Genomic DNA, 26002 nt, shown 5'->3' on the forward strand with positions numbered 1-26002 from the left:
TCCGCTGGGCCCTTCCTGTCAAGCACCGCTCTGCTGGGCCCCGCCGTCTCAAGCACCGCTCCGCTGGGCCCTTCCTGTCAAGCACCGCTCCGCTGGGCCCCTTCCTGTCAAGCACCGCTCCGCTGGGCCCCGCCATCTCAAGCACCGCTCCGCTGGGCCCCTTCCTGTCAAGCACCGCTCCGCTGGGCCCCGCCATCTCAAGCACCGCTCCGCTGGGCCCCTTCCTGTCAAGCACCGCTCCGCTGGGCCCCACCGTCTCAAGCACCGCTCCGCTGGGCCCTTCCTGTCAAGCACCGCTCCGCTGGGCCCCGCCGTCTCAAGCACCGCTCCGCTGGGCCCTTCCTGTCAAGCACTGCTACGCTGGGCCCCGACGTCTCAAGCACCGCTCCGCTGGGCCCCTTCCTGTCAAGCACCGCTCCGCTGGGCCCCGCCGTCTCAAGCACCGCTCCGCTGGGCTCCGCCATCTCAAGCACCGCTCCGCTGGGCCCCGCCGTCTCAAGCACCGCTCCGCTGGGCCCTTCCTGTCAAGCACCGCTCCGCTGAGCCCCGCTGTCTCAAGCACCGCTCCGCTGGGCCCTTCCTGTCAAGCACCGCTCCGCTGGGCCCCTTCCTGTCAAGCACCGCTCCGCTGGGCCCGCCGTCTCAAGCACCGCTCCGGTGGGCCCCGCCATCTCAAGCACCGCTCCGCTGGGCCCTTCCTGTCAAGCACCGCTCCGCTGGGCCCCGCCGTCTCAAGCACCGCTCCGCTGGGCCCTTCCTGTCAAGCACCGCTGGCCCATTGGCAGTCCCGGTTCTGTGTCGGGCAGGCCTTCACAACGCACTCTGCCCACCATGCCTCCTCCATGACCAGTGGTCTCTGTAATCCACCTGATGGACTGTGGCTTTGCACTCCCCAGGATGGCACAGTGGGCAACCCACCCACTGTAGAGACTTGTGAGACTGTGGCTTTGCACTCCCCAGGATGGCACAGTGGGCAACCCACCCACTGTAGAGACTTGTGAGACTGTGGCTTTGCACTCCCCAGGATGGCACAGTGGGCAACCCACCCACTGTAGAGACTTGTGAGACTGTGGCTTTGCACTCCCCAGGAGGGCACAGTGGGCATGGTGGATCCTTCGTGGATCTGGCGTCGTGGACTCATGTGGCTGAGGTGCCCCCCCTTCCCTTCCCCCTGAGGTGCCTGTAGTTTTGTCATCTGATGCCCCAGCAGTGTTCTCTCCAACGGACTCAGGTCTCCTGTGTGGGCTTTGCCCATGTGTTGATACCCTTTGGCCCATGGACAGTGGAAATTTAGGTGACTGTGCAGGACTTATTGCCTATGTTTATCGGTTTCGCAATGTTCTTACTTGATTTTTTACAATTCATATTGCTATTTTACCATGACTTCAAAGAACCTCTTACATACATAAATGTTGTTTCTCACTTTAATTATGTCTTTGCATTACTCCGGGGGGTTTGGGTGGTGTCACTGTGACTTGGTGCTCTGCATTGGTGTGTAGATAGTTGGGGGGGGGTCGCATATGTGTGTGCCCGTAAGCTTTCCTCCTCCCCCCTCCCCTGTGTCGTAGGTGCAGTACTCACCGTTGTCGTCTGCGCCGGCGTTTGTACTCGTGGTAGATGAGCAGGTAGACAATAGCCGGTAGGATGTGTAATTCGGGCTCCATGCTGTCCTCCTTCCTCGTGGAGTGTGTATAGGTGAGCGTTTTCCCGTTCGTAGTCTGTTTCCGCCGTGTTTTTATCGGCGGGGCTCCCGCCCCGGAAAAGGTGGCGGATTGGTGAGTTGTGATAGGGTGGGCGGTACATTGTCTGCCGCCTGGCTGTTGGCGGTGACCGCCAAGCTGGTTGTCTATCCCGCCATGGCGGTCGGAGTGTTAAAGTGGCGGGCTGTGTTGGCGGTTCCCGCCAGGGTCAGAATACCTTTTTTTTGACCGCCAGCCTGTTGGCGGGTTGCCCGCCGCTTTAACACTGACCGCCAGGGTCAGAATGAGGGCCATAGAACCTTGTCAGGAGCAATGATAGCTCTGGAGGCTTGAAATGCATGCAAAGTGGTAGATTCTTGACGGGACAAGGCGTCAGCCTTGCGATTATCTTTACCAGGCCGGAAGGTTACTACAAAATCAAATTCAGCAACAAAAAGCATCCAGCATAATTGCAGAGGGGGTCAAAAGTCTAGCGGAACTCATGAATTGAAGATTACGATGATCAGTATATACTGGGACAGTGTATTTGGCACCCAACAAATGATGTCTCCATTCTTTAAAGGCGTCACGAATCGCCAGAAGCTCTTTTCCAGCAATGACATAGTTCTGTTTGGCTTCGTTCAACTTCCGAGACATATAAGCTACAGGATGAAGTTGACCAGTGTCTTTATTTCGTTGTGATAAGACGCCTCCTATTGCTACATCTGAAGCATCAGCTTCCACTATGAAAGGTTGATTTGCATCAGGATAAGTCAAGACTGGGGCAGTGGAGAAAGCTTCCTTCAAAGTCGAGAAGGCTTGATCGGCTTCTGGGGACCATACAAACTTTTCTTTCTTTCTAAGTAGCTTAGTGATTGGAGCCACTGTCTGGGAGAAATGATTTATGAACCTCCGGTAAAAATGTGCAAACCCCAGGAAACATTGTACATCACGAACAGTCTTTGGGGTGGGCCAATCAGATACGGCTTTTACTCTCTTTTCTACCATCACCATACCTTGAGGGGTAAGAATAACCCCTAAAAACTCAACTGTGGTAACATGAAACTCACACTTGGTTAGTTTGCAATATAAATGGTGTTTTCGAAGGGCAGCAAGAATTTTCTTGACACGTTGGACATGTTCGTTTTCATTGTCTGAGTAGATCAAAATGCCATTGATGTAGACTATGGCAAATATGTCGAGGTACTCTCTAAGAACGTCATTCAAGAAAAATTGAAATGCTGCTGGAGCATTACACAGACCAAAAGGCATGACGGTGTATTCGAAAAGGCCATATCTTGTCTTGAACGCTGTTTTCGATTCGTCACCCTCTCTCATTCTGACCAAATGATAAGCACCTCGAAGGTCAAGCTTCGTGTAGATTTTTGGTCTCTTTACTTGTTCCAAGAAGACCGGAATTAGGGGTAAAGGATATTTATTCTAGATGGTGACTTTGTTCAAACCCCTGTAGTCGATGCAAGTTCAAAGTTCTCCATTAGCTTTTGGAACAAAAAACAAAGGCGAAGCTGCAGGAGACTTAGAGGGGCGAATGAAGCCATTTTCCAAAAATTGATCTAGGTATTTTTGTAAATGTTGATTTTCATATTCTGACAGGCCATATACACGACAGTTGGGAAGTATCGCACCTGGGGCTAGATCAATTTGACAGTCATAAGATCTATGAGGAGGTAGAATCTCTGCTCCTTTCTCATCAAATACATCTTTGGAAGATGAATACTGTTTGGGCAGCTGAATTTCTTTCTCCGCGGCAGTAGCTATGTAAGAGTTGCAAACTTTTGGTAGTTGAATCTTTTGGAGACATTGTTCATTACATAGCACAGATGAGAACACGATTTTTCGTTCTGCCCAATTGATCTCCGGATTGTGATGAGTTAACCATGGCAAACCGAGGATAATCCCATATTGGGGAGCATGGATCACATCAAGGATGATTTTCTCTTTATGTTTCTTTCTTTGATTCTTATCTTCACAAATCATCGACAAGGGGATAGTCTGACAAGTTACCGGACCTCCAGTCAAGAGTTTTCCATCGACTGCCTGGATGATTTCTGGGGTCTTCTCTTCAATACATGGGATCCTCCTTGCACAAACCAGTTGGACATCAACAAAGTTCCCAGTAGCCCCAGAATCGACTAGAGCTTTTTTTAAATAGATATTTTTCTTGACCTGAACTCTTATTTCCAGTTTAAGATGTCTAGATTGTGAAGGGTCCACGGTGACACCCAAGAGTAACCCTTCTCTGCATCTTAGGTGTTTTAGTTTTCCAATTCGACTGGTGCATTGGCTGCGATCTACTGAACTGGACCTTGCTTGTTCTTTGGTTTGATTGGACAATCTTTGGCAAAATGACCTTTTCGCCCACAATAAAGACATTGTCCATTTTTTCTGCGTAGGTCCTTTTCATCTTTGGTCAAAGATCTACTGATGGTTCTAATTTCCATCGGTTCCGGCGTTCTTTCTTTCGGAGTTCTTGAGTCTCTGTTATCATGAAAGCGCCATGAATATTTTTCAATCTTTTTGCACGTTCCTTTACGTTCTGCTACACGATGATGAAGTCTCAAGACAAGATTTATTAATTCTTGACAGTCTGTAGGTTGTGGGTCGATTTGCGCTAAGATATCTTTTAGTTCCTCTTTGAGTACCTTGTAAAACAAGACTGCTTGTTTTTCTTCAGGCCAGGATGTCTCGGCAACCAGCCCGTTAAAGTTGGCTAAATACGACACTAGGTCTTGATTCCCTTGGCGTAAATCTAATAATTCACGATCTGCTGACTGTGTTACAGTTCTACGATCAAATACTCTCTCAAATTCACGAACAAAATTTCTCCAGTTGTACAACAAGGGACTATTTTTATGCACAAGAGGAATTGCCCAAGTAGCTGCATCCCCAGTTAGATATGATAACAAAAAAGCTACTTTGGACTGGGCATCGGGGAAAGTATTTGGTCTGCAGGTGAAGTGTAGTTCCACTTGAATCAGGAAAGGTTGCGTTTTCAAAGGGTCACCTGAGAAACGTTCTGGGGGAGTTAAAGGAATTGCAGAAGGAACATTTAGGGAAATTGGATTACTTCCAGAAGCCTGAGAAGAAGTACCTGGCCAAGACACACCTGTGGGACTTTGTTCCTTCTTCTCTACCTTATCTTGCAACTGACTCACTCTCTCTGCTAAGCTAGTTGTCAATTCTTTGGATGATACCACCTCTGCTTGGAGCTAGGTGATAGCCTTGACTAACTCATCTAATGTGGCCATGCTGAGAAAATACACAAGCCAGGAGGATAATAATTTGTGGGCTCACTATTCTGTCAGAGTCACCAGATCCTCGGGGTCTGTGCACGTTCCCAACACATCCACCACTGAACAGCTCCAAGACTCTGATAGATAAATCACTGAGACTGAGAGAGTTCAAGAGGGGAAGAGGAGATAAGGAAGGGAACAGCTGGGAAGGAGACCTGTAGTAAAAAAAAGGTTAGAACACACAATATAAAAATTATATCTCCTGAAATCAGTACTAGACTATGATTCTAAGCCTAGTCACTCTGAAAACATGAACAATCTAAGAGTTAGGTTTAAAATGACTAAGTTTCAAGATGGCCGGATACCTGTAGGGGAATCAAGATGAATTAAATGAAAACTTTCTTATTTAAGTACTTTCCTTTATATGAGAATCAGAAAAACTTTCTGACTAAATTTTAAACCAGTCATATAAATCCTGTTTTGAGAATGTATACTAGGACCATACAATATTGCATCTAGAAAGTCTGGCCTTCTGTGTACTCTTAAAATGTTTCAACACAAATTGCAGATATATATATACATAGTAAACACCATAAAAGGATTGTGCACCATGAATAACACAATATGGATTCAGGAAACAAAACACATAACATGTCAACTCGAATATTACATAATAAATATCTTAGAATAGTGGCATACAATAAACAACATAAAATAAACTTGAGGAGAGAATTGTGCGTCTTGCCAATTCGAGTGTCACCATGTAAAATACCAAGAAATGATAGCACGCAATGAATATCAAAGTCAAATCATCATTAATCGAATCGAGCGTCTTGCTGATTCGTAAAACACTATGTAAATTTCAAGAAATAACAGCTCACAATAAATAGCAAGATCAAAGTACAATGAAACGAATTGCGCTTCTTTTGCCAATTCTTAAGCCACCATGTAAATGTCAAGAAATGGTAGCGCGCAATGAACAACAAAGTAAAATCCTCATGAAACGAGTTGCGCGTCTTGCCAGTTCGTAAAACATCATGTAAATGTCAAGAAATAGTAGCGCGCAATGGACAACAATGTTTAAACACCATAAAACGAATTGCGCGTCTTGCAGATTCTTAAGCCACCATGCCAATGTCAAGAAATGGTAGCACGCAATGAATAACAAAGTCAAACCTTTATGAAACAAATTGCGCGTCTTGCCTATTTGTAAACTACCATATAAATGCCAAGAAATGGTAGCGCGCAAGTAATCTGTTACTCATTTAAGAATTAAACCAAGAATATGAAAATTCTCAATAACGGTGTTGGGACAGTCCAATCACCATCTTACCGCCTGGAACAATGATCACCAATGAAGGATGAAGGGCAGAAGACTGGAAGATCCAAATAGGCTGCCGGGACAGGAGCTCAGGAAGAAGCTGCTGCTCTGCACCGGGACCTCTGAATAGTGAGCACTGGGAGTTGTAATGGCTCTCTTTCATAGAGTCTTGGCCCAGCCCCAGAACCACACCCAGGCATGTTGCAGGGAAAGTCTCTGGAAGGCCCTGGAAAGGGGCCACACCCTAACACACTCTGAAAACCTGCAGCAATACATTGCAAAGGAACAGTATTTGTAAGCATATTAAAAATAAGTTTTCAGGATTGAACTAAAGGTTAAATTACAACACATCAGCACAATGCATAAATTACGTTGTTTTGAGAGTGCTGGCTTTTTGCATTTTTGTCGCCAATAGAGCGCGTACTGCTCTGGTGTTGACAGAAAGGCAACTTCCAGGGGCTCCACTGACAGTCCTCCAGAGCCCGAAGAACTGCACCCGGCTGGACCTGGTGAAAAGAAGTGCAGTGTTTCTTGCTCTCTTTTTCCAAATCCCCTTCCCTTTCGGGGCACCTGCCAGGGGTCCTGGTGAAACCAGCAGCACCGAGAGGTGCCTCAGGAGTTTTGGAGAACAGTCATTGCCCTTGCAGACAGCCTGGTTTTCAGGTGAGTGGCCGCACCCTAACATTAGCAAAGATCTACAAGGGGGGTGATTTCCCCCCTGGATGGCCTATATTATCTGGGGTATCTTCCCTAATGGAACATATTTCAAATATGTGGATTGATTCCTCCAGACATATGTATGCAATCTTCCTGCCTATATTTGTGATGGAAAAGATCTTCTTAACAAATTTTGTGATGTTGCCTGGTCTGATGAATTGATGTTTGTCACTTTTGATGTCACCAGCATATACACGTGTATCGACAAGGAGTTTGACATATTGACAGTGGAATCTTTCCTTAGGACTCGAACTTCAGACTTCCTTGAACATAATGAAATGTTGATTGAAATGGATTTTATCATGCATGATGGTCGTTGGAACGATCAACTTCAAGGAACAGTGATGGGTTCCAGGTTTGCTCCCTCTTGTGCTAGGCTTTTCATGGGCTGGCATGAGAGAAAGTATGCCTGGGGCCAGTATGCTTCTCCCTGGATTGACTTCTTAGTTTTTTGGGGGAGGTATATCAATGACATTATTGTTTTATGGGCAGGATCGTTGGAACAACCTTTTAAACAGCACACCTTTTTGAATGAGAACCCTTATAATGTTACCCTTACCATGAGTCACAGTAAGCAAATAATTCATTATCTAGATCTGCAATTTTACATTGAGGGCGGTATCATACAAAGTACTATACTCAGGAAGAAAACTGCAGAAAAATGCCTGTCACAACATCTTACATGCTTGTAGCACTTATCCCAAGTTTTTTATTAACAACATTCTTTATGGGGAAATGATATGCATACCCCATAATTGCAGCATGGAGGAGACCTTTGGCTACCATATAGAAAATGCTAAACAATGCTGGTTTACAATCGGGCAACCCTGAAAAAAGTGGAGAGTAGAATACAAGGTGTGGACCATGCGATTACCTTGACTAAGAAAACAGGACGTAGATGGACCAGATAGGGCCACCCTGCACTAATTAAAAAGTATACCAGGTACAGTGGTGATATCTATAAAATATTACATAAGCATTGTCATCAAAATTGACATTGATAACAGACCCACATTAATTTTCCCTAGGGGCAAAACAATAAGAGATCGGTTATGTCCTAGTTATGTGATGAGTAACATAGACATATCAACCTGGTTACCATTGATGCCCCAATTTCTTTCACTTGTAATGAATGCAAGTATGGGAGGAATAAAACCAAGCAACTCTCATACAATATTAAAGAGACATATGTAATCCAACATTTAATTATTTTGTAACATTACATTTTTTACATATGTAATTGGATGTGTTTGTAATCTGATCTGTGTGGGAAGCACGATTAGACCGCTAAAGCACCACCTCCAGGAGCATGTGCGGGCACTTAAGAACGGAAACATGAGATACCCCATGGCTTTTCACTTTATGGAACATCATTCAGCTAGAACAGAGATTTGGTTCCATGGAACTGATCATATGCCTGCTGGGAGAAGGAATGGGTATGGGGAACCACTGCTGAGAAGAAATGAAACAAGTTGTATTTATTGTTTACGCTGTGTTGAGCATGGACACAACACTGATAGTGAGCACCTCTATTTTCTGTGAAATCACAAAGCAACTATATTGTCCCTATGGAGTTTGAGTTGTTGTCTCTTGAGGTTTTTGTTAGCACATGCAATTGATACTGGACGATTTCCCACATTCACATCTTTTTAAGGATGGTATGCAACTGTGCAAATTAATCTTTTCATTTGTGATTCTAGCATGTGGCAAGCAGTATGGAGTGTGAGTTAGTCTGCCTTGATAGCTGATTGGTCATTTGGATGTGTTTGACATTACCAATGGATTGAGTAATTGGAGTTCTTGTGGTCAATACATGATAATAATAGGAAAATACACTCCAAGGTGGCCGCCATTTATCCAATTGGGGGGCAGAATGGTGATATAAGGCATTTAAGAATGGAAAGTCAATATAAGAATCATTCTATTCAAGGGATTGGTGATAACATGTTTGATGGTTATTTGGTGTGGGGTCACTTAAAGAACTAAGGTGGCAGAGTGGGTGACCTTTGTTAAATTACTTTTGATTTCTCATATTTTAATATGGCTGCCATGTTAATATGCTGAACCATTGCTTTGTTAGGTTTTATATGGTAACTGGTGACTAGAAGGAAAACAATCGTGCAACATGGGAACTCTGAATCTATATGATTATGATCAATATTTTGTGTGACCGATTTAGGAATCCACAATATTAGCACATGGGGATGGGTGGATCCCAAGGTGGTGAGTGCTGACGTGTTGTTTTTTTCATTTTAAGATGGCCGCTATGTCATTGTGCTCTGTTCTGATAAGACCTTCACATAATATTATAGAATACAAAAAAAGGGTAGCACAACTTGCAAATCTTGGGGCCTCAAAAGTACATTTGTATAGATGAAACAGAGCTCCCACTGTGTTCCTTTTTCCCTTCTTTGGATATGAGATATTTATATATGTGCATTGGTTGGGTTCCATAATTACTTGTTCACCTACTACACTTCAAGATGGTCTCTGCTGTGTTTGAGTATGAGCAATGGATGCGTTCCATTACTACTAGTACATCTGCTATACTTTAATATAGCTGCCGCTATCTTTTGGGCAGGGTCACACATGTCATGTGTGTATGCATGTATCATGTCTGCTGTTAGTGACACTTTGCTCTCTACTCATGGTTGCACGTCACCTTGCCTTACAGAGGATTCTGTGTAGCCAAATCGTCCCTGATTATTAACGCCAGTGAGAAACTAAACAATGCCGCTTCAGCGAGGCACATGAGAGTACATGCCGTGTCATGGAAGGGCTTTTGGGCTCCTTAAGGTGAGATTCTGTATTATTGACAAAACAGGTGAAGCCCACTTCTACTCACTGGCAAACATTTGTAAGATCACTGTGGCTTGCTGCATGCTCCACAACCTTGCTCTGAGGAAGAACATCCCATACATTCCTGATGAGAGAGAGCTGGCAGTGCCACGGGGTGAGAATCTGGAAATGCCAACTGAGGATGACAGTGATGAAGATGAAGGTGGAGTCATGCAGGCAGATCTCATCAATCAATACTTCACCTAAGTGCAAGTACCTGATGTTCTGTGATTACTCAGCCTGTATCGGGTACTGCACAGGTCAAGATATGTTTTGACTGATATGTCTCGTACCATGAGACAGGTGTTGAGTGATTAATCAACCAATTACGTTTGCTTTGAATTTGGCGCACGTTTTTCCATTTGCCTTTGTTATGCAATTCTGTGTGGACTACAGCTGAGGCTGTCACTTCTTGGCATATTAAGGTATATATAATGCTTGAATGGGAGTCATGTCAGAAGGGTGGAGGAAGTGGATGTTGATAATTTCTATGCACCCATTATTATACTCTTGTCCAATTTGGAGGAATTACAAGCTTGTTGTGAATATATATTGTGCTTTCCCTCTGGCCCTGCTGGTATGGTGTGGTGCGGACTATAGGCTTATGTGGTCACTATCTGACTCAATTTAGGGCAAATTAATGCTCAAGTATAAGCAATGTTAGGTTGTCGGCGAACTATAATGACAATGATCACTATGCCTTTTGACACCTTCACTATGGGCTGCATGAGAGACTGGCTGACACTGGTCCCCTGACCTCTGCCCACCATGCTGAGCCTGGTTCCCCTCAGTGGAGAACTTGGAGGGTCAGGGGTTATCTCTGAGGTCAGAGCCTCCATGATATCATTTCTGGGCTGGGGGAACCAGGCTTTGCCAAGTGGGCAGAGGTCAGGGGACCAGTGCCAGACAGACTTGTATGCAGCATTTAGGGAAGGTGTTTCCCTTTTGGGGAGTAGGTGTGCTCCCTAGGAAGTCCAGGATTGCCAGGCAGTGGGCCAGCCTAGTGTATATACCCTAGGCTGGAGGATCAGGTGCAGGGGGTAAACTCTGACCTGATGGAGGGTAGTTTGCCCAATCACCCCTGTGTGACTTCTAGGGGTAATCTCCATGGTGGGGGGTGCAGAACCCTGGGGTGGAGAGACTCACCTCTGACCCCAGTTTAATCCAAAGGTGCAGACCCTGGGTAGAAGAGCCAGGTTCAGGGTGTCCTCCCTGACCTGGAGGGAGGGGCTATTGCTAACAGTGCCCTTACCATGTTAGATTCTGGGGGCGTCAATCCTAGTGGGGGGGTGCAGGACCTCAGAAAGGAGAGTAGGGGAGGGAAGCCTCACCTCCAAGCCTGGTCCAATCTGAGGGTACAGACCCCAGGTTGGAAGACCAGATGCAGGTTAATGTCTCTACCCTGGTGGGCAAATTGTGCAAGGCTGCTTCCTTAAGCACCCTGACATTTCTGGACTATGGGGGTGCCGCTCCTAGGGGGAGGGTACATAGCACCAGAGGGGAGAACCAGTGTCAGGCTGTCATCCCTGACCTGGTGGAAGGAAGAGTGGTCAAAGGGTTCCAGTCACCTCAGACTACTGCCCCCCACTCTCCATAGTCACAGTGTTTGGAGAGACTTAAAAGGCCTGGGGCTTGGCTCTCATCCCTGACAGCTCTCAGTGGTTACTGTGGCTTGCTGTCCTGGTGGACAGAGTTGACCCTGGTGGGTGGGGGGCAGGAGTCACACCCTGGGGGTGGAGTGATTGACACCACTGTGTTGGCCATGGTTGTACTGTCTGCCCCCTGGGATACATCTGTGAGCAAAGTATGGTTAGGTGCTGCACAGATGGTATCTGCAGATGAGGAGAAGGGTTCCCCATGGGTTAGCTTAGTGGGCTCTGAGAGTATGAACAGAGAGATCCAACTGGAGTCAGGAAGGCATAGAACTGGAACATGCTCCTGCTGTTGGGGGCCTGGGTCCCTGTTTTATCGCCCAATCAGGGAAGTCCATCAAGGTATTGATTGGTCTCCCCTGGCTTTAGGCTGGTGGGGGTTATGTTGGAAATCGCCCTTTCTGCAGGGACATCCCTAAACTTTTTGCCTCCTTCTTCCTATTTTTCTGACCTGTTTTTGTTGGCTTTAGGACTCTGGGCACATTACTACTGCTAACCAGTGCTAAAGTGCATATGCTCTCTGTGTAAATTGTATTGTTGATTGGTTTATCCATGATTGACATATTTGATTTACTAGGAAGTCCCTAGTAAAATGCACTAGAGTTGCCAGGGCCTGTGAATGAAATGCTGCTAGTGGGCCTGCATCACTGGTTTGTGCCACCCACATTAGTCGACCTGTAAACATGGCTCAGACTTGCCACTGCAGTGTATGTGTGTGCAGTTTTAAACTGCCAATTCGACATGGGAAGTGTACACACTTGCCAGACCCAAACCACACCCTTTCTTACATGTAAGACACCCCTAAGGTAGGTCCTAGGTAGCCCCATGGGCAGGGTGCAGTGAATGTTAAAGGGGAAATACTGCTAAATTCAGACTTCACGGTTGTCTTTAAATATTATTAAAGCGCAGATTCCCTTGCGGAGCAGATAGAAGTGTGGAGTTTGGGGTCTCTGAACTCACAATTTAAAAATACATGTTTTAGTGGAGTTGGTTTTTAGATTGTTAGTTTGAAAATGACACTTTTAGAAAGCAGGCATTTTCTTGCTAAACCATTCTGTGACTCTGCCTGTTTGTGGATTCCCTGTCTGGGTCAGTTTGATAGTTGGGCTGTTTGTGAATCCCCTCTAGACAGTGAGACAAGCTGAGCTGGGGCGTAGCCTGCATATCCTGATGAGCCATTGGTGCTAGAGTGGAGAGAGGAGTTGTCACTCATACCTGAATGGGATGTTCCTGCCCTCTCACAATGCAGTCTCCGACCCCCTGGTGTGTGTCTGGGGCCTGGCCTGGGCAAGTCAGGATCTTGTAAACAAGAGAGACTTCCCATTGAAGTTTACCAACTTCAAAGGCAGAAAGGGGTATACGTAGTGGACCCAAAACCCCAGACTTTAGATTTCTTCAAGATCACTTCTGGAACCAAGAGGATTCTCTGTCTAAGAGAAGAGCTGAAGAACTGAGGAGAAGTGCTGCCCCTGCGTCTGACTGTGCTTTGTTGGGCTATCCTGCAGTTGCTGCTTCTGCCTGTGAAAGGGGACAAAGACTGGACTTTATTTTGTGCATTCCTGCTTGAGAAGAATATCCAAGGACTTAAATTGAGCTTGCCTACTGTATTGAAGTCTCAGGACCATCAAAGACTTCCTCTGCCAGAACCTGCCCTGCCATGTGGTGCCCTTTTCAGTCCCTGAGCCCTTGAAAGGTGAAGTTGGCAGACAAGGACTGAAAATCCACCCACAGAACGAGGTGCAGGGAAATGTTTGAACCACCATCTGCAACAGGGCTGATAAACGACGCGCCTCTGGCTTCGCTGCTAAAATCGACGATCTACCTGCATTGCGGCTCGGAGATCGATGCATCGTGGCTGGAGAACCGACACACAACACCCGCTTGCAGCTGCTGATAACAACGCAAACTCCACGCAGCGCTGTTTTCTAACACTGTGCGACTGGATTTTCCACGCATCGTCCATGGCAGTCAAAGTCAACTTGACTCTACATAGATCCGCGGTGCTGTGTCTGTGTCAGGAATCCCCAAGGTGCCTCCTGCGTTATCTGTCAGCATCCCCAGGGATTAGGGCTAAATCATATCTCTGTTCTTGGTTAAACCTTCATGTTTCTCAGTATAAATAATGTGCTGTGTTACACAATTGGTTTTATCAATGCTTGTTTTACCAATGTTTGTTTGCCAATGTGAGCAGGTGTAGACATGTGCTTCTAATTGGGTTTGGTGTAGACATGTGCTTCTAATTGGGTGTGGTGACTCATCCACATGTAGAAACTCAACTGCTTTCCTGATTGGCTATATAAATAGCAGAGTGAAGCATGCCTCCCTGCTTGGCTTTGTTTTGCTTCCTGATCCCAACATCTGATTTGGCAGTCCAGCCCCTGCTTTCTTCCTTGTATTCAGGACTTTTGAGGCAATGCTTTTCTTCATTCCTGTACCATCTGAAACCAGTCATTTCTCCAGCACTCCGGAAAAGACTGCAGCTAAGTGACTTGTATTCTCTACAGAGTTTGTTCTTTGAGCGCTGAGCTTTCCTAGAACAGCTAGTGTATTTCAGACCTTGTATTTTGGCAGAGTGCTTATCTTGAAGAGACAAATGCATTTCTGAACATTCTACATTATTATTGTAGTTACATGCCTAACTGTGCTCCAGGAAATCTGCTTGATCTCAAGTACTACAAAAAGTGACAGTGCAATTTTAAAAGAACATTTACGTGACTTTTCTTTCTCTAATAGCATAACTCTTTGATTTAAATTGTGTCATTCATGCCTGTATTTCAGGTTTGAGGAATTTGCTTTTGAAGGGTTTTTCACACACACACACACACACACACAGTGAAACCAAAACAAACTGTGCCACCCTAACTGTTTAAACCCAGAGTGGACATTTGTATTTCTTGGATTGTTTTTGTTCCTTTCAGTTTAACCCTATGCATGCAGGAAAGTTATACGTGATATAATTAATGCCCTTGTTTGTCTTTCTTGTTCATGATAAGTGCAACCACAGTTCTAACTGTAGTGTGCAACAGTGAATCTCTGTGAAGCCAGCCCTAGTGTTGCAGTACTTTTTGTTATGGTACTCAGTTTGGGATTTTGGTAATGCAGTGTTCCTAATTGTGCCAACAGTTATTATTATTCATGAAAAGTGCTGGAGCATCCCAGTGTTCTTCTATTGCTCCTGTGCCCATATCAGAAAGGGAGATTCAGTTTCAAGGAAGTTGAGTGCATTAACTCTACTATCACTCTGTCAACAACAACCTGCCCCTGAAGGTACAGGGTGCCTGGCTGGACCGGCAAGACATGGCAGTGTTTTGTCTCTTTCTCTTTCTCTTCCACTCCCCATTTCCTTTTGGGACACCTGCTGGGGTTTCTGTGTCCACCAGGAAGTGCCGAGAGGCATTCCAGGAGGTCAGGGGGCATACCAGCGCCCCTGCAAACATCCTGCTTTTTAGGTGAGTGGCCCCGTCTTGACAGTCTGGAAATCAACGCGTAGCTCTCTTGCGAGTTAGAAAAGTGACGCATCACCGACCTGACTGGAGAAGAAACAACGCATAACCTCCCTTGCGTTTAAGGAATCGACGAATTGCTGCCTTTTCCGATGCACACTTGCCCGTGCACCTTTATTCTTTACGCTAACCAGGTACTTAGTGCAAAATCGTTGTTTTTTATGAAGTAAGGGCCATTTGTACGAACACTTTTTCCCATAGACACAGAATGGGTAAAAACCTTTGCTACATCTGGCCCTAAGACTCTTATTCATTTGAAAATTCATATTTTAACTTGTATATGTTGGATTTTTGTCGTTTTGGTCTTGTTTGATTTAGATAAATATTTTTCTAACCTGGCCCATTTTGTAGGTTTGTCACTGTATTACTGTGAGTTTGGTACAAATACTTTACACATTGCTTCTGAGTTAAGTCTGCCTGCTAGTGTCAAGCTACCAGAGGGGGCTAAGTAGGGGTTAGCAGGTTTGTTTCTCCTTTGCCCTGACTATAGGGAGGGTCCTTGTTTGCCAGGGGGGGGACCTGACTGCCTACCAAAGACCCCATTTCTAAAAATGCCCCATCTTTATTGTCCAATAAAATGGCAGCAAAAGGTGGCAGTGAGAGGATGTTTGGTTATAGGTCACTGGAGGGATTTTATTAAGATTAAATACATGTAACCCCCTTCATAGTAAATGCAGTGGTGCTTTGTCAATATTTCTTCTTTCAAGGCCTTGATGATTGAGGCCATATGATAGTATATCCTAATCTTAAGAAAGTGTCAAGCTAAATGGAGTGTGGGGCTCTGGGACTATGTTCCTATAATATATATTATTGTTGAGGTTTTGGATTAATTATCCCTCAACTGATTGGTATCATTGTAGTGGTACCTTACTGTTACCGAATTGAGGGCCGTAGCGCCACAGGAACGCCACTTTTTGTGATGCTCCTATGGCGCTAAGCACACGCCATGTTTTGTGGCTTAACGCCACCCTGTAAATACGGCCCCTTCCCACGCAGGACTGTGCATGGAAGGGGCATGCAATGGGTGTTGCTGTAGGCATGCTACAGCAACACCCATTGCATTTTGAGGCTGCCTCAGATTCAAGAAATCACAGAAACCTGCGGCTGCTCCAAAATCTAACGCCACCCCCAGGGCGCAACAATGAGGAATACTTTTATTCCTCCTCATTTTTTTCTTTTTCTATGTGTGCTGCATTCTGCCGCACGCAGAGAAAAAGCAAAATGCCAGAAATTATTGTTTACATGTAGGAAGGTGTCCCTTCCTGCACATAAACATTCATTTGAACATGACGCTTTGGGACTTCTGTGTGTGCTGCATTGTGCAGCACACACAGAAGTGCCAAAGCGCCATTAGTGATTGTTCATGTGCAGAAAGGGACACCTTCCCGCATGTAAACAATCACACCCCTCAACACAGACATCCTTGTATGATGGTGCAAGGTTGCCTGCATTGGCGCTGGCAGCTCAGTTTAGTGCCAGCGCAGGGGAAATCGCAGTGGTGCGCCGTATTCAGTTAAAAATGGCGCATCCGTACATTTCTAAAGTGACGCAGCGCAGCGCTGCCTATTTTGGTGAAGCACTGCGCTGCACCACTTTTCAATAAATCTGGCCCTTAGATTCTCTGATTCTGTAACATACTATGCAATGTTTGATATTTGCTCATGATGTTCTGTTAGTAGCCAGCCATGTGGATCACCAGTCTGGAATGCAGGGATTGGGTGTGGTATGAATCATATTGAGAACCCCATCACTTTTCATAAATCCATGAGTGAGGAATCTTTATACTATATTGGAAGGTAAAAATGGTATGTGCCCATTCAATATGTACATAATGAATAATGGAGTGGGTGGCATAATTGATATGATGTCCCCATAGGTTTGCTTTGACTAAGGTGGTTATAACCAGTAATGAGATTTGCCACTGTTTTTGAATGGCTGTCATCATTACTAACATTGGTCATTATACTTTATTTAACTTTGTGTAAGGGCCCCCCTGTTTATGAATATACCTCACATCAATACACTGAATAAGATTATTGTCATATGTCTATGACTACAAAAAGACAATGGCCCTCATTGCAACCCTGGCAGTCAGTTAGTCACTATCCCGCGGGAGATCCATTGTGTTGTTCTAAGCACATTGTCCCATTCTTCTTGTGAGAGATGTGTCTCCTGTAAAATAATCACGTCCTCTTCTGCCTGTCTGAGAAACTCCAAAATCTTTCTTCTTCTACGCTCCACCCTTAATCGGTTGATATTCCATGAGATTATTTTTAAAAGTAAACCCTCCTGCTTACCCATCTTCTCGAGAGACTTCTTGGGCCCTTCCCTTCTCCAACTGTAACAGAGACCTCCTGAGGACTTTTATATTTTTATCCTTTTCCCCCCATGCTCCCACACCCAAAACAACACACTCCCCATACCACGCAAACCCCCCCATACCCATGATCCAACCACCCGTGGGAACCCTCCTTTCTTTTAGCAGGACAACCAAAGTTACCCCGTAGAGCACTCCATACACCGGAGTATATCCAATCATGCCTTTATTGTAACATTATTGTGACGCCTTCATCTGTTCTATTAGGGCCCTAACCTCCTCTGGATCTCTTATGTTATGAGTTTTATTCTGCCACATAATCTATAGGGCCGCTGGGAATCTCAACTGCACTGTTGCCCTAAAGACCGGAGCTCTTGCATGAGTCTCCCCAGCTCCCTCTGTATGTCCACGGTCACTCTAGAAACATTTGACCGTATTCTAAAGGACCAGTCACCTTTAACAAAATTTCCCACCTTCAAGGCCTCGAACCAAATCTTCTCTTTTATTGAATAAGTAGCAAAGTTCACTAGGATTCTCCTGGGGGATTTCCTACCCGCGTTCCTCTTGAACGGATCTCGATGTATTCTTTGAATATCTTCCTCCAATTTCAAGTGTGCTAAACCTGGCATTGTGTCTTTTATCAATGAAACCATGTATCCTTTAAGATCCGCCCCTTCCGTCCCCTCCGGGACTCCTAGAACCCTAATATTGTTTCTTCTCATATTGTTCTCCAAAAACTCTAATTTATCCTGTAGGCTCCTCTCCCCACGTTCAAGCTGCAAGATATCTTGAGTATTGGCCAACACCCGGCCTTTTTGTTCTTCCACAGCCTCTTCCACCTTACCAACCCGATCTGTCAATTGGTTAATCTTGGTCTCCAAGACCATACAAGCTTCCTGTATCTTAGCTTGGTTACTCTCAGAAATCTAAAATTTTTCCCGGATCTCCTTTGTGAGGGAAACCAAGAATTCATAGACAGCCACATTGCTAGGCTCTGTAGGGACTAAGGTGCTGGGCTCGAAAGGAGGGGCTTGTAAGAGCAAGGAATCCTCCCTACTCCCTAAAAAACGCTCTTTATTTGAGGCATCTGGGACATCTGAGCCTCATGACTCTCCAGGGACTCATGTTCTGATGCCTCCCAGCTCCCTAAGGTCAGTTGTGACTCCATAGGTAAAGGAGAGATCTCACTCGCCTCCCCCCCAAAGTCACCAGTACCTCCCGTATAATTCTCCGACTCTCCCAGACTTCCCTTTATCTGAGATTGGCCCCTCCTTTTGGTTAAGCATATATTGTCCGCAGTTGTAATATTTTCCGACCCCCTAGAGCCAGATTACCTTTTCGTGTTGCCCCTAGTTTGGTCGCGCCTACCTGGGGACCTTTCAAATAGTGTTTAACCGGTGACATTAATGCTGGTCCAGATGCCTCTTCTCCCTGCTTCTCTGTCTCTGTTAAACCAGCTCCAGGAAATTTTATTGGGCCTCGAAGGCTGCACCTGGAGGTGTAGCGTCTCCCCCGACGCACACCCCTAATCAATTGTGCTCAGTTAAAGGCGTCGCTATTCTTTTCAAAGAGAATAAAGCTAGGGGGATAAGGATAGGTGATTTGCAGGTTGATTCAAAGGGTAGATGGGTGGTGGTCGAGGTATGTTTTTTTGGATTATGGTTTACGATTGCAGGCTACTATGGCCCCAATATGGATGATTCTACTCCGTTTACAGAACTCTATAACCTTCTTCTAAAAACTAAGTATCCGGTTGTGTTAGTAGGGGATTTCAACATACTGTTGAATTTGGATCTGGACAAATCCAGCTCCCAGGCAACGGTTCATTTCCCTAGAAGCAGGTCATTGGTTAAGCAGGCGATTATTGGTTTGGGGCTTGTGGATGTCTGGCAGGTCAAGGGGAGGAAGGGTCCAGATTCACCTTTCATAATAAGTAATATGGGCACAAGTCTAGAATAGATTTCTTTCTACTGCAAAATAGCCTGCTTGGGAACGTTTCTTACATAGCTCATGCCCCTACACACCTCTCAGATCATGCTGCTGTGAAGTTGTATCTTTCTTTTATGATATAAGTCCCTAGGGTTTGGTGTACAATAAGTCGTACATTATTATTGGATGATTTGGAAATTGAGACATTAAGAAAAGACACAAGAGTATTCTTTGAGTTGAATCAGGGTTCAGCCAGTTTGCAAATAATGTGGGATGCATACAAGGCCTATTTAAGGGGCAGACTGATTAGTTTGGCTGCATACAGGCGTAGTGAGGAAAGAGGTAAGTTACGTAACATTGAGACCAGAATGGCAACTTTGCAGGAGTCCATGCAGAGTGCACAGAAAACGGAGAATATGGGACAATTAAGGATACTCAAGCAGCAATATGAAAAAGCACATCTGAACTTGGAGTGTCTTTTAGAAAGGCAAGAAAGGAAGAAATGGGATATTAGCCATTATGCACATTATGAATACGGAGAAGGATGCAGTAAATTATTAGCCTGGAAAAGAAAGTCAGATCGCTCGAAGAAACACATTTCTTCAATAAGGTCAGAGGTTACTGGGCAGATCTGTGTAGAGAGGACAGAAATAGAAGCTGCCTTTGTTTCCTTTTTATAAACTTTGTATTCGGATGAGCTTCGGAATTCTGAGGAGCAGATTAGGGACTTCCTGACTAATGTTAGATTGCCTGGCTTGGAGAAGTCAGCACGACATTTAATAGAAGGAGAGATAACTGAGATGGAACTAATCAAAGTTTTTAAGGGTTTGAAGAAAGGGAAGGCAGCTGGTCCAGATTACCTCCCGAATTAGCTATACTTGTTACTGAGGGAAGAATTAACCACGGTTTTATTGAAATTGTTTAACCATATGCTTCTGGAAGGGGCGCATGTACCGAGATCTTGGGCTGAAGCTGTAATTTGTTTGATTTTGAAACCCCGTAAGAATCCAACACAATGTTCTTCTTACCAGCCTATTTCACTACTTAATTCGGATTATAAGATTTACACATGCTTGTTATCTAAAAGGTTGGGGAAAGTCATCTCGGGTCTGGTACATACAGATCAGAAGGGATTTATTAAAGGTAGGCAGCTACAGGAATTAGTGCATGACTTGCTGGCTGCAATGGACCTGGCCTTAGAGGAGAAGCTCCCTCTGGCAATAATAACTTTTGACGCGGCTAAGGCATTTGATCAGGTGAATTGGTTATTTCTGCAGGTTGCAGTGGAGTTATTTGGATTAGGGAGCACTTTTATTAGAGCAGTTAAAGAGCTATATAGGTCACCAACAGAGAGAATTTTGATCAACGATGTGCTGTCATAGGAAGTAGGCATTGCTAGAGGAACGCGTCAGGGTTGTCCTTTATCCCCCCTACTATATGATTTATATATTGAGCCTCTTGCGATATTGCTTAGAAATAACGGGGAAATTCTCTCCTTCCAGAGTAAGGGATGGGAAAAGAAATCTGCATTGTATGCAGATGACCTGATGATTTATACTAGAGACCTTTCTTCTTCACTCCCCTTTATAAACTCAGTGAGAGAAGGTTTTGGCAGAATGTCGGGATATAATGTTAATGCTGAAAAAACAGAGATTATGTTTTGGAATATGTTATATGAATCCCCGTTAGTTAAACAGGAGATCAGATACTTAGGTGTACAGATTACAAAAGATCTGGGAGAGGTAGCAAGGGTAAATTTTGAGAAAGTGCATTTGGAGACTCAGGGCCAGATGTTGGCAGGAAACATTTTGCGAGTCGGAAATTGCGGGTCAAAGCGAATCGCAATTTCCGACTCGCAAAATGGGATCCAAGAAAAAAAGCGACATCAAATTGCGACTCGCAAATGATGTCGCACCGCAGTTTGCGAGTTCGCTTTTAGCGAGGTCGCTTTTTGCGACCTCGCTAAAAGCGAACTCGCAATTTGCGAGTCGGGTGTCCCAATTTGCGACTGGCCCGCAAATTGCATGCAGGTGCAGCATAACAGTTGGAAAAACACTTCCTAGCTCTTGCTGATGACATCAAAACCAGGAAGTCATCAAATACACCTGGGAGGAGGGAGGACCACACCCTTTTCAAACTGCTGTGCAACAACCAGGAGAGAGGAGCTGCTGCTACCATGGAAGACACAGGCAGTGCAGGGAGGGAAAGGAAACTCAAGTTTTCTGAAAAAGAACTTGAGCTGCTAACAGAAGAATGCTGCCAGCACCATGACCAACATTTTGGCAAGGCAACCCTGAGTGTCCCAGACACTGAGAAGAGGAAGATCTGGCTGCAAATCCAGGAGAGGATCAATGCCATTGGGGTGAGCCACCGAACCCTGGATGAAATCAAAAAATGGTGGTATGGCCTGCGCTCCAGAACAAAGAAGAGGGTGCAGAGCGCCTCAGGGAAATGAGGGGCACAGGAGGAGGCCCATCCACCATCCCACCACCCACAGCCATGGAGGAATTGGTGGAGCAGACACTGGAGCCTGAGGCTGTGACAGGAATGGGAGCATTGGACACTTCTGCGCACGGGACATCCAAAAGTGAGTACCATGAAATATGCATGTACACCTACAAATGCAGTATCCACACTCTCCCAGTACACAGCAGCAGGCACAACCAGACTAGCTCCATTCCAGACTAGCAACCACCAGAATGGTGCATTATGGGCAATGTAGTACAGTAGTCAGCATATAGGCAAATGAGGCATACAACAGATGTGAGAGACTGACAGTGTGTTCCCTATGTCCCACAGGTCTCCCACACGACACCCCCACCAGCCACACCATCCAGGGAGGAGACAGCAGGCCACAGGCAGTGCAGGAGGCTGCAGCAGCTATTCCAGGGCCCAGCACAACACCACCACAGTCCCCTCCAGAAGCAGTGCAGGACATGGAGGAAGAAAACACGACCCCTGGCCAGAGCCACAGAGTGAGACGTCCGGAGCCAGCAGCACAACCACGTCGCAGATGCAGATGCCAAGTCCTGGCGGTGCCCCAGGAGGAGATAGAGGAGGCAGCAATGTCTGTAGTCGAGGCATCCCTCCTTACCGGTCAGCGGCTGCAAACAAGGCAATTACGGTCAATATCAGGTGCTTTGCACAGATTGGAAAATAATGTGACACATGGCATGTCGGATGTGAACTCACAGTTCACAAGACTCAATGACAATGTGAGCGAACTTACCCAGTCAATCCGCCAACTAGTGATGGAAATGGTGGCTGATAGACACAGCACAAGGCGGCGGGAGCGCCACCTAGTCACAAGATTTGGCCGGATGGCAGTGTCCATTGGGCGTCTTTCCACAAACACTACAGGCCTGTCAAGACAGACAGTGAGTCTGCAGGTCGAACTTGGCCACTTTGCAGGGGATGTGGCATGGGGACTGGGCCGCATTAGCCACACATTGGACATGTTGGAGGCCAGGCAGGTGGCAAGGGGCACAGGTGAGACCCCTCAGGACAGTGAGGAGGGGGTCCACTATTAGCACTGTGCCAGCCACTGACTCACGTGTGCTAAGGAGTGGTAGTGCACGGCAGGGGTCAGCAGATCCACCTGGGATGAGCTATGCTGGGCGAACCAGGAGAAGGGTGTAGGCCAGAACACAGCAGGACTCATGAGGCACATGAAGTTAATGTGTCCTCATAAAGAGTGGACATGTGCAGCCCCTTACGGACAGTTATATTCTTTCGACATTTGGTTCACAAATTAAAAGGTTTTGTTTGTTCCACTACACAACTGGGCTCTTTTTGTGTGACGTTAGTGAGTGTGGTGACAGTTCCAACGTACTTTCCAAAGTACTGGGTTGCAATGTGGTCCCGTCTCTGTCTGCCTTGATTTGCAATGCTTCTATCTCCAGGCTGGCGATGTGGTAGCTCTTGCTCCTCATCCTCCGAATCTGGGTCTTCAGGGGTGAGATGTAGCCCACGTCTGGTGGCAATGTTGTGTAGTATTGCGCATGCGCCAACTATCTTGAATGCTGTTATTGGGGCATACTGGAGCGCACCTCCACTTCTGTGGAAGCATCTGAATCTTGCCTTTAACAGTCCAAAGGTCCTCTCAATGACATTTCTGGTCCGCTGATGTGCACCGTTATATCGCCTCTCATTTTCATTGCCAGGTGTTAGGTACGGGGTAAGTATCCATGGTCTTAGCGCATATGCGCTGTCACCTGTTTGACAAAAATAAGCAATGTTAGCAGGGCATGGATGGTTTCTACAGTGACCTGTATGTATGGCTTCAGGGTGTATTCAGCACTACCTAATAGATATCCGTCTCCAAACTCCCCACGTTCTAGGCGTTGGTGTATCCCACTGTGACTGAATATGTATGAGTCATGTGTACTCCCTGTAAATTTGGCTACAATGTCAGTGATGGCATTATTGGTGTCACATACCACCTGGATGTTCAGTGAGTGGGTACATTTCCTATTGCAGAACAGATATTCCAGATTTGCAGGAGGGCAAATTAGTATGTGTGTCCCGTCCACATACCCTATTACATGAGGGAAGTTGGCAATTCTGTAGAAGCCCAACTTGGTGCTGTTAATTTCTGCCTCATTCCTGGGTAGGTATATGTATCTGGACATGTGTGTGTGTGCATGGCATCTAGGAAACATCTGAGGAATCGTGAGAGTGCACTTTGGGATACCCCACCTGCCACTGCAATCAATCCCTGATAGCTACCCTAGGCCAAGAGGTGCACTGAGCATAGCACTTGCACATGTGTGGGGATGGCGCTGCCACGCATAGTGTGGCATTGAAGCTGCAGATTGAGTAGTTCAATTAATTCTAATATTGCTGCACTGCTGAGTCTGTATTTGTCATATGTCTCCTCCTCCGTTTTTTGGAAAAGTGTCTGCCTGGTTCGGCATATCCTCTCCTGTCTCTGGCTCCTCCTCCTCCTCTGCTGGGCGGCGTGGACTTTCCTCCTCCTTGCTATCACATATATTTCAGCCATTTTGAGTAACCCAGATGCCTTCTGGATCTCCTATGCTTTGGTTCTGGTTACCACCTGCTCTGACTTAGTGGTAATTTGGGTGTGCAAAATGGGCTATTTGCGACTAGTCGCAATTTGAGGCTGGCTTTTTCATATGGTTTGCGACTCGCAAATTGAGACTTCCTATTTGCGGGTCGCTAAATCAGGTCGCTATTTTTGCGAGTCGGTAATGGCTCGCATCGCCATTTGCACTTCGGAAATGGGATTTTTGCATCCCATTTCCGATTTTGCGGTGTCGCAAATTGCGATTTGGGCCATTTGCGACTCGCAAAACTTTGCTACGTCTGGCCCTAAGAACCTTCTTAGAGCATGGGCGGCTCTCCTTCTCACCTTAATAGGTAGATCTAATATTTTGAAGATGACAATATGGCCAAAATGTCTGTTTTTATTTAATACTATCCCTTTGGAATTCACGGTTAAGTGTTTCACAAAATTGCAGGGAGATTTGTCTTTGTTTGTCTCGGCACATAAGGGAATAAGGATATGTTGGAAGAAGCTGTGTAAGAAGAAGGAGTGGGGGGGATAGCAGCACCAGATTATTATAAGTATTATCTGGCTTTTCAATTTAAGAATAGCAGAATTCTTTTAAGTAAAAAGTCTGAGTATACTCCACTGTGGAAAGCTTTGACAGCACACGCGGAGGAAGGGGGCGAGTTTTTTTTGCATAAATTTGGTCATCCAAGGTTTTTCAAAAAAGTTAGACTCAAGATTCCACGGCAGGCCTGAAAGGTTTGGGTACAGATCCGTAACATACTAGGGATAGTTTATTATTCCGGATTAGCCCCAATTTGGGATTCACCAGGTACTCCGGTATGTCTTCTTGATAAGCTATCTATTCTGCTGAAAGTGAGTGGGTACTATTGTGGGGACAGATCATAGAGGATGTGGAGTTGATTCCCTGGACCACATTTTTGGAGCGAGTGGGGGGGGATCTGTTTCTAAATTTAAATATTATCAGTTGGTTAGCTGGATTAAATCGTTACAAGTAGGAGAAATTGGTAGATCCAGATGGGAGGAGAAATTAACTCAGAGGCCTTTACTTAAGGAAATCGCGTTTTGGTATCAAGCCTTGTTGGAGGCAGCTGAGGAGGATCCCCCCTCCCGCTCCAGAATTGGGGCAGGTGTTTCCAACCATAGACATAATAACGTTGTGGCAAAAGTCATGTTCAAATCTTTGGTTCACTGTTAAATCAGGGGGGATAAGGAGGAAGCATCTGTTTACTTTGCATAGAGTATATTGAACTCCAGCAAAAAAAAAATCATAAAAACTGTCCACGATGTGATGACCCAAATGCGGATGATATCCATATGTTTTGGAAATGCTCCAGGTTGGGAAATTTCTGGGAAACCATTCAGAAAGTTTTAAACAAGATATTTGGTGAAGGAATAACATTGAATACTCTTTTGGTTCTATTTGGGGTTTGTGATTTGAAAAACCAAACACAGCAATGTCTTCTGTTTGTATTAATGGTTATTGCTCGGCGGCAAATCTGCTATAAATGGGTATGCTCATCACCTCCCACTGAGCAGGAGTGGCAGAGCTCGGTAGATCGATTGTACAATTTGGGCAGAGCTGGGCCTATTAGTAAAAGAGACATTATTTGGGTGGGATGGGAAAATGTTTGTCAAACTTTCACTTGATTGACGGTGTTTAGCATCAGTTATGAAGTCCGATGATTATACCTGGTCCCCCTTTCCGTGTGTCTCCGTGTATTGCCATGCTTTGGCACCGGACGGTTAGTCGGTAAGGG

The sequence above is a fragment of the Pleurodeles waltl genome, chromosome 12, assembly GCF_031143425.1.
Source record: "Pleurodeles waltl isolate 20211129_DDA chromosome 12, aPleWal1.hap1.20221129, whole genome shotgun sequence".
In the NCBI taxonomy this organism is placed as follows: Eukaryota; Metazoa; Chordata; class Amphibia; order Caudata; family Salamandridae; genus Pleurodeles; species Pleurodeles waltl.